The sequence below is a fragment of the Lactuca virosa genome, chromosome 8 (genome assembly GCF_052849685.1).
Source record: "Lactuca virosa cultivar CGN04683 chromosome 8, Lactuca_virosa_CGN04683_v6, whole genome shotgun sequence".
Taxonomy (NCBI): Eukaryota; Viridiplantae; Streptophyta; class Magnoliopsida; order Asterales; family Asteraceae; genus Lactuca; species Lactuca virosa.
In genome coordinates, this window is record NC_136433.1 from 19,111,616 (window position 1) to 19,127,040 (window position 15,425).

The window sequence follows — 15,425 nt, forward strand, 5'->3', positions numbered from 1 at the left end:
GCAATACTGGGTGTTTGACGAATTTGTTGCTGTTGCTGTCATCAAGCTTAAAGACAATTGTATCCGCTTGTATGACAAGAGGGATTTGCTTCAATTTGGCAAGTGGGACATACATCAGCTCTCCATTCATCAGATCAAGGTGGCTGAAGACATTTTTTAGCCCATTGCAAAGGAATACACTTCGATGGTTGCTGAGATTATCGAGAAGGAGATGTGGAACGGAGCTATGGGAAAATCTGATGTGTTGGTGGTCGACAAAAGCTGAGTCCAAGCTAGCACCAAACCAAGGGGGAGATTGAAAGGTCCAGTTAATGTGGTTTGGTCTCGGCTTTCAATGTAATAGTTCAGTATGAGTCTGTAATACATTTTGTGAGTTGTTTAGGTGTTTACTGTTGGAAAGTGTGTTTACGACCGTAAACAGAGTTTACGGCCGTAAACACGTTTACGGCCGTAAACCCAGTTTACGGTCGTAAACCCTGTTTGCGGTCCTGTCTAGTATAAATAGCAGAGGTGTAGGTCATTGTGCAGTTGTTGATGCCATTGCGTTTACAGAGTGTTCCATCGAGTTGTACCTGACGTTTTTCTGAATATAAACGTGTGCAAGCTCGATTTCTTTTCTTCTTATTCTTTTATCTGTGATTGTTTGTTGCTTGATCATTGGTAAAGATCCTTTTCAGGACCTTACACGATTCACTCTAGCAAAGTTTTCTATACTAGGCGCTAGAGTTTTCTTTATTAGACTTTTTTAGGATCAAGAATCGATAAACACACAACAATACAAAATAAAGATGTGGAAAAAAATAAAGAACAAAAACATTTAACATGGTTCACACAATCATCAGAGTGATTGGCTAATCCATAGACAAACTAGAAATATATTTTGTAAATTGTATTCGTCAAACATATGTTTTCTACTTGAGTTTACATATGTATAAGGAGATCTATTTATAATGATAAGTTGACGTAAAAACCTACTTGTAAACCAACCCCATAAAACTTCATCAACTGAACAGGCTTTCTGAACCGCATATGTTGCACTGCAGAATTACACTGCAACTGCAACATAGACCTTGGAAGAAATTAAGGTCAAAGGGAAGAGTAGGCTTCACAACTCAACAGATTTTTGGTTGATGAGGTGTTAACTTTGCTTTTTTATGGATTTATAGTAAATTGGGAGTTCTAAAACTACGTTGCTTGATTGGTATTATAACCCCATCACCTCTAAGAATTTTTTTTTCTAGCCCCTTGCTAGTTAATAAAATTTGATCATTAAAAAAACACAATCCATGAGAATGATATGGAAAGAGCAAAACTAAAGCAAGAAAAAGGAGATAAAAAGAGCTAGCAATTCACAACAGGTATTTGTACATCTGGCACGGGCAAATGGCTTCTATCGAGCATACAATAGCGTTAGCATGTATTCATCGGCTGAATTAACAGAGTCAAGTTCATGGTAACTTTCTTCAGTAAAAAAAGTTGGTTGTTTAGGTTTACGAAATGCCCCGTCACTAATCAGCATCAAAACTACTGACAACATAGTTGGTCTATCTTATGTATGATGTTGCACACACAATAATCCAACATGTATTGATTGTAGTAGTTCAGACATGACACAAGAGTTGCGTAAAGATCCACTCATGAGTTCAATGGACTTGTCTTCTTTATATAGTCTCCACGCCTGAATGAAACCAAATTTCAGAAAAAAATATACTAAAGGATGATGTTAAAGAATAAATAGTTTCTAATCCTTTTTAGTTTACAAGATTAACTTACATGTCCAAGAGGGTTATCACAGTGAGCCTCATGAGAGAACCCTCTGTTTTTCTTCCCACTCACAATCTCCAGCACAACAACACCAAAGCTAAATACATCCGACTTCATAGAGAAACGACCATGTACTGCATACTCAGGAGAAATGTAACCACTGCAACCAAGTTTATTTAATATAAAAAAAGATTAGTGGGATTTTGCATTTGTTTGTATTTGTTCCCTTGTTTCGGACAATGTTTTACAGAAACTTACTGTGTTCCAACCACCTTCTTTGTCTTAGCCATGGCATCTTGTCCTACAAACTTTCGAGCAAGGCCAAAGTCTGATATTTTTGGATTCGTTTCACTGTCCAGCAATATATTACCTACCTTACGATCTCTATGGATGATTTGAAGGCGGGAATATTGATGTAGATAAAGAATACCTCAAGCTATACCATATTGGTCAAAGGTTGACCTGGTAATTAGGAAGGAATAAAACACATGGGAAGTCATGACCGTTGGAAAATTGATTGTTCCTATTATTTCTCATTTTCAATTCATGTTTAGTAGTATAAATAGCATCGATTAGAAGTTACAATCCATCGGTCGAAATTTCCTTGTACAACAACTCAATCATTAGGTTTCTAGTCTTCATTCAATAAAAGTGAATCATTCGGCTGCCTATTTCTAGTTTTACCCCTGCTTTGTTTTTGTTGTTTACTGTTCCATTTGCTTGATCACCAACATTTGGTATCAGAGCCTCAACAGATCCTGATCATTTGTATGCCCAAGTATCCTCGATTCAACAATATGATAGCCCCATCATCATCCAATCAGTCCAAGGACAGCCCCTTCACTCTACAGTGCCCAATGTTGACATCACTAAACTACAATACTCGGTCAATAAAGATGGAAGCCATCATGGATGCCCATGGGTTATGGGATGCCATTGAGCCACCAACCGGTGTGGTTGTGGATGAGAAGAAGAGCAAGCAGGCTCGAGCTTTCATCTTCCAGTCTATACTAGAGGAAATACTTGCACAGGCTGCCAAGAAGAAGACATCCAAGGAGGTTTGGGACTCACTCAAGTCACGGTATGTGGGTGCATAAAGGGTCCAAAAGGAAAGGTTGCGGGTACTAAAGAGTGAGTTTAAGCACTCCAAATGAAGGAAACAAAATCTATAGATGAATATGCAGGGAAGATCTCAGCTATGATCTCTAAATTTGGGAGTGCAGGGGCAATATTGGGAGATGAAGAATTGGTAAGAAAGCTGTTTGATACAGTCCCAGAAAGGTTTATAAACCTGGTGGCATCAATTGAGCAAACTTGTGACATGGAATCAATGTCATTTGAAGAAGCAATTTGGCATTTGAAGGCTTATGAAGACAGGCTCCGGCTCTGGAAAGCAAGCACACAGGCAGATAATGCCCTGCTACTTGCCAAGGCAAAAGGCTCAACAATCCATCGGAGTCCAAGCAAGCCAAACTCACCAGGTGGTCGAGGAAGGGGCGGAAATAACAACCGGGGAGGAAGAGGCAGCTCACGAGGGCGAGGTTCGTCACGTGGCAGAGGTGAGCGTTGGGATGGTGACTCACGACAGGAAGCAAGCAGTTCCAACAAGAAGCCTTGTGACAAGAGCAACATAAGATGCTATGAATGCCAAGAGCATCATTATGCATCGGAGTGCAAGGCAAAGAAACAGCAGGACCAAGAAGTAAACTTGGCTGCTGATGAAGAGGAACCGACTCTATTGTTGACTGTTTGTGGAGAAAAGAATGCCAAAGTGGTCCTTTTGAATGAAGAAAAAGTCTACCCAGGCCAACTCAAGGAGAATAATGAAGAAAACATATGGTATCTAGACAATGGAGCTAGTAACCATATGACCGGAAGCAAGGCCTTATTTGATGAACTTGACGAGAAAGTAACGGGGCCGGTTCGATTCGGAGACGGGTCCAAGGTTCCGATCAAAGGAAAAGGTGCTCTCATATTTGATTGCAAGAATGGTGACCAATTTGTCATCCCAGACGTGTATTATATTCCTGCCCTGCACAGTAATATAATAAGTCTGGGACAAATGACTGAAGAGGGGTATGACATAGGGATAAAGAAGGAGTTCTTGAGAATGTATGATGAAGTAGGAAGCTTAGTTATGAAGGTGCAGAGATCCAAGAACAGACTTTATAAAATAAAGCTTACACCTGGAAAGCCTGTATGCTTAGCCATGAGTATAGACGATGACTCATGGCTATGGCATGCACGTATGGGCCACATAAACTTCAAGTTACATGAAGAAATGACACGTAAGGAAATGGTGACAGGTATGCCCCAGTTGACTCATCCATCACAAGTGTGTGAAGCATGTATGGTAGGCAAGCAGGCAAGACAGAGCTTCCCAAAGGTAACCCAGTGGAGAGCAAAAGACCCACTCCAGTTGTTGCACACGGACCTCTGTGGGCCAATTACACCTGCAACAAAAGGAGGTAATCAATACTTCCTGCTGATTGTGGATGACTACTCACGCTACATGTGGGTCTATCTGATCAAAACCAAAGACAAGGCATTCAACATGTTCCAGAAATTCAAGTCACAAGTTGAAGGAGAGAGTTAGTATAAGATCAAGATGTTACGAACTGACCAGGGAGGCGAGTTTAACTCCACCCAGTTCGCTAATTTTTGTGAACATGCTGGAATTCACAGGTAATTGACGACTCCACACACGCCTCAGCAAAATGGCATTGTGGAGAGGCGCAATAGAACAATTCGAGATGACTCGATCATTGCTCAAAGCCATGAGACTGCCTGATCAGTTTTGGGGCGAGGCAGTACGACACTCGGTAAACCTACAGAACAAAATTGGGACGAAGGCTCTGAAAAATGTAACTCCATACGAGGCCTGGAAGGGGTCCAAGCCATCCTTAGCACACCTAAAGGTCTTTGGGTGTGTAGGGTTCGTCAAGAAATTGCGTGGTCTAACAAAATTGAGTGATCAGAGTGAGGCTATGGTGTATTTGGGAACTGAAGAAGGAACTAAGGGATACCGTATGTATAATCCCAGTAGTCGACGGATTGTAGTAGCCAGAGACGTGATGTTCAACGAAGCAAAACCTTGGGCCTGGAATAACGAGTCAATGGGGGAGCCTCTTACAACCCCTTATTGGACCAATATTGTGACAGGTATGGAAGCCTAATCCCAACCAGCCCAAGAAGTTGATTCAGCAGATAACGTGATTGAAGACCCGCTGACGTCGTTACATGGTGACTCTCACCTAAACCACGAAACTCACAGTCCATCGTTTGAAAATACGCCACAGCAAAGCGCGCACAGATTGGAGTCGCGATCAACATCACCAGGTCAAGCATCGGCAGAAAATGGGTCTGTAGCCTCATATGACGACACACCAGCGAAAGGGTTTCAATCACTCAATGAAATTTACGAGAACACAAGAAGATTAGACGAGGCTGAAATACAAGAGTTGTATGAGAGAGACCAGGAGCTACTGTTGGTTGATGATGAGCCTACGACCTATGAAGAAGCAGTGGCTAAAAGGGCTTGGAATTAGGCAATGAAATTGGAATTGGAGTCAATTGAAAGGAACAAAACCTGGTCCTTAGCCAAAGTGCCCCCAAATCGCAAGGCCATAGGGCAAAAATGGGTATTCAAGTTAAAAAGGAGTGCAGCTGGAGAAGTACTCAAACACAAGGCTCGCCTGGTCGCCAAGGGTTATGTTCAAGAAAGGGGTGTCGATTTTGACGAAGTATTTGCACCAGTGGCCAGGCTGGAGACGATAAGACTGATCCTCTCGGTAGCGACAAAAGAAAATTGGCTTGTACATCACCTGGATGTCAAGTCAACGTTCCTACACGGAGACCTTAAGGAGGAGGTTTACGTAACTCAGCCCACTGGATTCACGGTCAAAGGCAAGGAAGGCTGGGTGTATCGTCTTCATAAGGCCTTGTATGGGTTACGACAGGCGCCAAGGGCATGGAACATAAAACTCGACCAATCACTCAAGTCACTTGGATTCACCAGATGTGTTCATGAGCAAGCCGTCTATAAGGTACATAAACCCAACTTGATTCTTATAGTGGGTGTATATGTAGATGACCTTATAGTCACTGGGTCAAGTGAGAAGGGAATCCATGAGTTCAAGAATAAAATGAAATGTTTGTTTGACATGAGTGATCTGGGAGTGCTATCTTATTACCTGGGAATTGAAGTATCACAGGATAAGGATGGTATAATACTCACACAGAAGGGGTATGCTGAAAAGATCCTAAAGGTTTCGGGCATGGAAGGCTGCAACAATTCTCAGTACCCAATGGAGCCAAAACTCCATTTAACCAAAGATGAAGATGGTGAACCTGTGAATGCAACAAGGAAGCTTGTTGGAAGTTTAAGGTACCTGGTCCACACAAGACCAGACCTTAACTACAATATTGGAGTGGTGAGCAAGTTTATGCAAAATCCCAAACAAAGCCATTATACTGCTATAAAACATATCCTGAGATATATGAAGGGTACAACAGAGTATGGACTGATGTACCACAGGGGAGGTGACGGAAGACTCGTGGGTTACAGTGACAGCAGTGATTGTGAAGATAGAAGAGGAACCACTGGAATAGCTTTCTACTACTCAGGAAACCTCATAACATGGGCATCACAGAAACAGAAAACTGTGGCACTTAGCTCATGTGAAGCCGAGTATATGGCTGCAACTGCAGTTGCATGTCAAGGACTGTGATTAAGGAACCCGTTCAGTGAGCTGATGGGAAAGAAAGAACAGAAGGTGAAGCTGTTAATTGACAACCAATCCACCATAGCACTCATAAGAAATCCGGTATCCCATGGCAGAAGCAATCACATAAACACAAAGTTCCACTTTATTCATATGTGTGTTGAAAGGGAACATATTCAAGTAGAGCATGTGAGTGGAGATCAACAGAAGGCTGATGTTCTGACAAAGGCAATGCCAAGGATAAAGTTTGCGGAGATGAGAGCACAAATTGGCATAGAAAATCTGAAGGAGAAAGGTCAACCTTGAGGGGGAGAAATGTTGGTCAAAGGTTGACCTGTTAATTAGGAAGGAATAAAACACATGGGAAGTCATGACCGTTGGAAAATTGACTGTTCCTATTATTTCTCATTTTTAGTTCATGTTTAGTAGTATAAATAGCATCAATTAGAAGTTACAATCTATCAGTCGAAATTTCCTTGTACAGCAACTCAATCATTAGGTTGCTAGTCTTCATTCAATAAAAGTGAATCATTCGGCTGCCTATTTCCAGTTTTACCCCTGCTTTGTTTTTGTTGTTTACTGTTCCATTGGCTTGATCACCAACATACCATGGATAATGCAAAAGCGCTGAGGCCAGTCCATCATTGAACCTTTGGTTTCATCTGCCAAATGTGAACAATTTAATATTTAATCCATGCGTTTCTACAAATGTGAAAGTAAGGCATCGGAGGGACACAAACCAAATAGAAATATGAGTCCAGGCTTTTGTTATCCAAGTATTCATAAATTAAAATCCTTTAATTTCCATGAATGCAGTATCCAAGGAGCTTCACAAGATTCCGATGCTGAAGTTTGGCAATACAAATGACTTCATTTTGGAACTCATCAAATCCATGTTGGGATGTTTCTGGGAGACACTTTACAACGATTACTCGCCCGTTTTCCAACACACCATACAAATAATTATTGGATCTTACGATTAAGATATTCCCTTGTTAATAAACATGTATTGCGTTTTATTTCTAAAGAATCAACAAGTTACCTTGTAAACGGGACCAAAACCACCTTCTCCAATCAAAGTTATTAGTAGCCTCAACTATTTTATGAAGGCTAAAAAATGGAATCTGATCAAGGTTTTCCATCTGATCACTCGTAAGATCTTTATCTGTAACGACGTAAATTTTAAAACAATTTTTCATTTTTCAAACATAATAAATCTCATATAATATTCTCAAAATCTCATGTATCAATGTCATCACAATAAAACATATCCCAGTATCTCAACACAGAATCTTCTGCCAGTGTGTACAAATCATGTCGGCGCCTTCCCACGACCCTCACTGATACCTGAAACACATATCACATAACACGGTAAGCATAAATGCTTAGTGAGTTCCCCAAAATACCACATACAACACATACGCCACTCGAGGCTACAGTACGACCCTCCGGTCGATGTGTCTCAGCGGGACCCTCCAGTCCCGTAGCTCGTTGAACCCTCTGGTTCGGTCATAGCTCGTTGGACCCTTCGGTCCGGTCTGTATCGTTGGACCCTTCGGTCCGGTCTATATCGTTGGACCCGTCGGTCCGGTCTATATCGTTGGACCCTCCGGTCCGGTCTATACAACACATTGCATACATATATCACAATGCACATAATCTCATACATACACATAGCACACAAGACCCTTCGGTCTACACATAGATACCACTCTAGGTAATGTATAGTGAGAAGACTCACCTCGGCTAGCAGGTGAGCAAATAACCTCGCGCTCGGATCTCGAACTAGTCTCCTCCTAACACAAAGGATGAATATCTCTTATTAATACTCTTCTCACAACTCAGATAATCGAAGGCGGGTCTTTCTCTTTCTAACTCATTAAAGTGGGTAAAAGACCATTTTACCCCCTCCAAGGTCTCCATCACATATGTTGACCAAAACCCCATGGTCAACAGAAGTCAAACTCGAGTCAATAGTCCAAGTTTGACCCGACTCGTCGAGTGCACTCCTGCGACTCGTCGAGTCCCCTCGTATCCTCAGAAGCCTCAAAAGTCCAGCTCAACTCGTCGAGTTGACCCCCAACTCGCCGAGTTATCGCACAATCAATCCATCGAGACAAACCTTTGCCGACTCGTCGAGTCAGGTCATGGACTCGGCGAGTCCCTTTGATCTGATTTCTCATTCAGATGATTTCAACCAGATCTATCACTCTAAACTATAGATCTATCATCCCAACGCTCAATAATTACGTAAAGCTTAGATCTTTACGTTCATACATGATGCTATTGCTTCAAAACGCCAATACATGCTCTTCATGAAGGTTTTTGCTCATCAACCCTCATTTGGACCACTAAAGCTAAGACATCTAGACTCTAACGACCTTAGGAGGTCCAGATCTGAGGTTTCCAACCACAACCAGGTCTCATTCGACTCAGATTCAAAAGAATGGAAGCAAAGCCCTAAAACTCCCAAAATGAGATCTAGTACAAGGAATGAACAAGATGAGAACTTTGTACCTTCTCTTAGCAGCTGAAACACTCAATACCACAGATCCACTGCCTTCCTTTGTTCCCCGTCAAGAAGCTCTTCATCCTTCTCCATAGAAATGCACCAAGAACCACAATATGAGCTTCTCTCTCACTCTCTAGCTACAATAGTAAATAGGGTTTGCTCTCAGGGGAAGGTAGCTGCAATTGAGGCTATAAATGCCTTTAAATAGGTCCCAAACCCGGGAAATTAGGGTTTCTCTGCCCAGCACCTACTCGACGAGTCCCTCCTCTGACTCGTCGAGTCCATTCATTAAATCCACGCGGCAATCTCGACTCGACTCGGCGAGTTGGTCCCTCAACTCGTCGAGCCCCTCCTTAAATCTCAAGATTAACATACACAATAATGTCCCTGAAAATCCGGATGTTACATTATCACAGGTGTACTACTTCTTAAGAAAAAGTTCATTTCCAATTTTTCTTTTTTACAAGAATCTGCCAAAACTCACAGTCTGGAAAACATTTAATGTTTCATTTCTGGAAGTATAATGAATGACTTATTTGACCTTGTTCTTTTTTATGAAGCCTTTTCTTTTTTTTTTCTACATTCATATGTTAGTGCAGACAGAAGCAGTGCAGCTGACGCAACTAAGAGCACCACCGCAAGTACCTCCTTCTTGTGGAAGCTGAATTCTTCTTTTGCTAATGAATAAAATAATTAGTAAGCTTAGTAGATTACAATTCAAAACCAAATGCATTCAACCTACAGGATAGTCTAATCCATGCTAATTATAGTACTGACTGTGTAAAGCTCCTCAACAGAGTCCAACAGGTCATGCATAGTAATGATATATATCCCATAGATCTACAAACGGTTTCTTCAAAAGAATTAGTTTTGCCATCCAAAAAGGGCTAGCGGAGCAGCTTGTTGCCCGTTTGCCTTCCGTCGGTATGTATTGACATAAAAATATAATATAACACGATAATTCAGAGGACAATGCTACTAGAGGCCCAACCATCACACTCCACAACTCACAAACGACTTTCACTGTTATATATAGAATAAAATTTGTGTGCCTGCTAACTCAGAGGTTGACATTCGTATGTACCGTTCTTGATGATCATCATATTCTCTAATGTTCCTCAGGTCATCCAACCATAGCAAGCATCAACTTCTACCCTTTGCGATATCTAATTTAGCATAAGCAGTACAGGCACAATCCTTTCTGCACGTCATCTCACATTCTTCAAGGGACATGCTATTGTTGTACCATGAACGTCGTGTGTCCGGAAAAATCACTCCTGAAATTTTATGGAAGACATCCGGAGTCCTACAATCCAATGGCATTTTATGTTGACAGCCACTCGACCAATCCCCTGCATTCGATTCTTCTAGGACTTTTGGTTCAAAACCTTCCAAACAACTGCAAGGGAGAGAACTTTTCATGCTGTAGCTTCCAAAAGGACCACATGGTCCATAACAACTACAAGCATCAACCATTACATTTTCATACACGACCCATTATTTGGTTCGCTTGATCCACTACAACCGTTGTGCCATGCCGTCCCACGCCAAAAGAAGCCTCTGAACAGTTGTACTCTTAAGTTTATGGATATAATATATTTCTTTCTGATTCACAACAAATTCTGTGGAGTAAATTGCATTCATGCTTTCCTCAGGAATGCCTTGAAAGCTAACACCGTTCCATGGTCCAAGCCTCAAGGTTTCACCTTGACCTTCTCCCAGAAAAATTTGTGGATATCCATTTGTGTCTACCCAGAATTTATACAAACTTGTAGAAGGATCATCAGGGCTCTTCCAAGACGTGAAGTACCTCTCTATTCCTGTTATCAAATCCTTTCCAAATTTCATTCTGTAGCAAAGTGCCACACGGATAGTCAAAATGTTGCCAGATCAGTTTTTCTTTGTTTCTATAGTCATCCCACACCACAAGATTTCCGCTGTCCAAAAGCTGTGCCACAGGATTCATATTCCTGGCAAAGACCGATGTCACATTTGATGACCAGATGACATTATTAGCACCACTGTGAATCTGCAGGATTCCTTCTTTGGTGACTTTAAACACACACTACTAGAAAAAAGGTTAATGTAATACGGTTGAAATTATGAATATAGTACATAGTTTGAGCCCATATTAGTAGAGGGGTGTATTGGATTACATGCCTAATAGAGTACGGTTATTTAACCGTACTCTATATGAATCCTATCAAAGTCATCCAATATGACATACAACTATCTACTACACCATAAAACCGTACTTGATGTCACTTATTCCACCATATTTTTTCTATTCCATTCACAAGATTTCGTTCCAGCCATTCCACCCTTGTTCACATGATTTCATTCCAACCCTATTCAGCAGCCAATTACAAACCCTGTTATATAATTCCATTCCAACCAAGCCTAATCAGCCAGGAAGATATGTTAAATGGGACGACATTAAAATGAACATGGATCCTTCTTGGGTATAAATTGCCTCTTTCCTTTTTACATTAATTCAAAAGAAAACTTATCGGGACTAAACCAAACCGGTTATAAAAAACAAGTAACCCAATTAATTGATTTTTTTATTGAAACAAATATGAAATGTAGAAATAATTTACCTTCTTGGGTATAAATAGAGATAATTGTATCTGATATGTTTTGAAGAATACTGCAACAATATACTTTAAGCTACTAAGGACTGAACCACACCAAACACTAACATAGAGATTGAGGGACCTTAATCGCCAATGTTGAAATTCTGAAAGGACCCAGAGAGACTCTTATGGTTTCGAAGCTTCTTCAATTTGGATTCCAGTGTTTTGTCTCCCAAGGGTACTTCAACATGATGCATTGACCCTTGTTTTGTTGGTTCAATTGGTTCATGGACTCCAGATAGCTGCTTTATGTAGCTGTAAAATTCTTGATGAAAAGGATGGTCTAATGAGTAGTGTCTGACCCTGATCTTCTGCAGAAATGAGGCAGGGAAGGATAGTCCATTATCTGCACAACATATACCACCAAACATTATTTGGAGTTATTGATTTTCATGATTTTTTTTTTTCAAAAATGCCCTTATGGTAAAAGGATTTACCTTCAACAGCTCATCACAACCATTGCCTTGCAACACTTGAACTTTTAACTTTGTTCGTTCTTGCAGAACCTGCATGCATAGCATAGCGTTTACTAATTCTTATTATGGCATTATAGATGACAAAAGTGAAAAATTATTCATTTGCTTAAGAATGAAAGGGCAGATGCAAGAAATAGCAATGTACTTTACAATTCTTTGTTATTTCTTATTTGGGCATTGTACTTATAATATCTATCAAATTATAGCAATGGAGAACCTACTACTTTTAAACCGATAACCAATTGCTAAAATGGGTGTAAAAATTTCAAAGTACAATATGTCGTAATAAGAAATAATTTAGAAAAGTACAATGTAATATGCCCTAATAAGAAATAGTTTAGAAAAGTACAATGTTGTAATAAGAAAAATGGAAGTACAACGCAAATAGCCAATACCAAAAAAACTGAAATCATATTTTAATATTTTTTTGATACTTAAAAGTAGAATGTTGTAATAGATATCAATAGTGGGAGAGAATACCTTCTAACAAGCCAAGAATACATATGTAATTGTCTTCTCTGGGTAGTTAAGATCATCAATAGTTGAGATTGTTGTCGGCAGCTGCAGTAGCAAAAGATTAATGCTGATATTTCTTGCATTTAACCCTATTTTCATTTAATAATACGATATTTAACTTTAATATATGTGCTTAAACTAATAAGTTTGGCAATAAGATATACCTTTATTTGGTTCATATCTAAAACCTTCACACACTTGCCTATATATTTTCCCATTCTTTTTTCTTGCAGCCGGCTATAATGACTTCAACAATTAAAAATCAGCATCTAAAATGGTGAAGTAATCATAAAATAAAACCATATCATTCTCACCGAAATCACAATATTCATTAACTTTAATGTGTGATTGCACGTTATAATGGATCCGTAAGATATAATATAGAACAAGCCAAACATCTGGAACTACCTGTTGTTTCATCTACTAAAACCTGCAAGCGAATTTCATTATATTTAATGCTAAATGCAAGAAATGACAACATACTTTCATTATTTGTGTATTATGTCATTTCTTTGTATTGCAGCATTGTCTTTTGAAATTGATTTTAATAATCAAGATTATATATCTTTATTCAAGAGTATGGTAGAATGGCCATTGAATGCCTTTGGTTTTGTTCCTAGAATGGTTGGAATCACCCTTTACAAGCGAAAAATGAATCTTTATAGACGAGATATGGCAAAAAAATGCAATTCTTGTCTGATCGACTTTGTATTAAAAGAAACCTACACCAAGATTTTAACATATATCAAATGAAATAGAACTGGTTCAACAACATATTCTGTTAATGTGCATCAAAACTTAGATTATATGTGACACTTACGCCATCATAAAAGGTCTTGAAGGAAATATTTTGGGCTTTTACTTACATTAATATTTTTTGATACAACGGAAGAACATCCTTTTTCAGGAATGAGGCCTAAAAAGTAGAGGACTGGAACTGATGACAGCAATGCTCCATTAGCAGCGTGTGGGTATTTCAAGCTTTTGTTTGTGAACCTGTCAACCAAGGGAAGGGTTACAAGGGTAGTTTAGGTGTTTATGCATCAAACTAGTATTAGGAAATTACTTAATACATTTAAAGGAATATGACCTTCAATGATTTGGTATTTGTTACATAAGTTTAATCAGGTCATTAGGAGATTGATAAAAATACAAGAGTATTTCATTAGCAATATTGGTATTTCTTATGAGCAAAAGATTAATTTAATTGCTTATTACTTAATAGCTTGTGAGAGAAAAACTAGGTTCATGTTGTAATGTAAGTGAATATTGAGGTGTATCACTGTTCTATCAAAAGTAGAGCTTACGATTCTGCCAAAGAGCTCTCCTTCCGTGACAAATTCCAGTATCATATATCTTTTTGTATGGCTTGACAAAACCTAACAAAAGGAAAGGATCATGTCATTAAAAAAATTAGATATCATAACAGGATATGTATTTGCTATGATATCATAGTAATAAGAACATAACTGAAACTTTTGTAATTGAAATGTATTTCAAGATGTCAATTAAACCTCATGCAGTTTCACAATATTAGGATGTCTCACTATCTTCATAATGGAGATCTCTCTTTTAATATGCAAATCAAGCTAAAAGACCATAGTCCATGGTTATAATGCAGGTGAAAATACATAAAACAGAAAAGAGGGAAGACTGAACCATCTATGAGATACAAGCAAGATTACTAGATTAGTTTACAATATATCTAACAGGTGTGTTTTTGGGATACGTTATGTAAGGTTTTGTATAGAAGAGAACAACTGTAAGTTAAAATCAAACCTGATCCACCATTTAATGCTCCAGTTTTGTGCTTTTAGCCAGAACCTTAACAGCAACAGCCTCACCAGTCTGTTTTTTGCAAACTTGACCTCTGTAAATGTGCCTTCACCAATTGTTCGGCCAATCTCATATTTCTCCACTTTCTTTGTTACCATCTTCATCATTAATCCAAGGCTCAAAGAACATAGATCATCCACAATTTCTCTGACCTCTGATTGAAGACAATGGAAAAACTACACAACATCCAATATTTATAACTATCTGTGTAAAATAACAAAAGTCAAATTTATATAGTAAACCTATTAAACTGATTATGGAGCATTGGCATCATCAGCTCCAATCCTCTACTTTACACAAAATATTATTATTTTATGAAAGTGTTGAGCTTAAAGTATCTGTTTGACTTGTAACATCCCAAGTCCAGGTATACCTTGTAAACCTTGATCTTTTGAGAACTTGTCCATTTTGGCCTTTTTTAGAGAAAAGGTGGTAAATGAGTACGCGGGGCGTACTAGAGTGTACGCTCAGCGTACTCATATGCGTGCATTTGACGCGGAGACCACCTAGTACGATGGGCGTACCAGAGGGTACGCTGGGCGTACTAGGCCCAGAATGAAAACCCTAATTGTTGGTGAGTCCCCTATATAAAGGATATGATGGCCTCATTCCTGGCCACTATTCCCAGACACCAAACCCTCCTAACCCTAAATCTTCGTTCTTATAGCTTGTGAGTGCATTTGAGAGCTTGTGAGTGTAATCTTGTATTCTTGAAGTAGAGAAGAAGCCTTGGAGAAGGAGTGAGAGTCCAGGCTTTTGGATCTGAGCTTAGCTGTGTGGAAAGCTTCACATAGAGGTATAAAGCTTCAAGCTTTCTCACTCTTTTGATTTGTGCATTTATATGGAGTATTTTAGGGTTTTGTCCCAAAAGATGGAGACTTTATGAGTCAATGAGCTCCAGAGACCTTGATCAACCCCCTTTTAGTGTATTTTGTGGAGTAAAGTCATAAAAATCCAATCT

The 15,425-nt window shown here is 39.3% G+C and overlaps 1 long non-coding RNA gene and 2 pseudogenes across 1 annotated transcript; all 3 read right to left on the reverse strand.

Annotated features, from left to right (window-relative positions):
• Positions 1–1,390: 1,390 nt before the first annotated feature.
• On the reverse strand, positions 1,391–10,476 carry LOC145130144 (G-type lectin S-receptor-like serine/threonine-protein kinase At4g27290; annotated as a pseudogene).
• Positions 10,477–10,518: 42 nt separating this feature from the next.
• Positions 10,519–10,848, reverse strand: LOC145130145 (G-type lectin S-receptor-like serine/threonine-protein kinase At4g27290 pseudogene; annotated as a pseudogene).
• Positions 10,849–11,525: 677 nt separating this feature from the next.
• Positions 11,526–14,846, reverse strand: LOC145133952 (uncharacterized). Its single transcript, XR_013718841.1, has 6 exons — positions 14,408–14,846; positions 13,936–14,007; positions 12,793–13,624; positions 12,593–12,673; positions 12,074–12,142; positions 11,526–11,982 (listed from the first exon to the last, which is right to left on the reverse strand). It is a non-coding gene; the product is annotated as an uncharacterized LOC145133952 (long non-coding RNA).
• Positions 14,847–15,425: the final 579 nt, after the last annotated feature.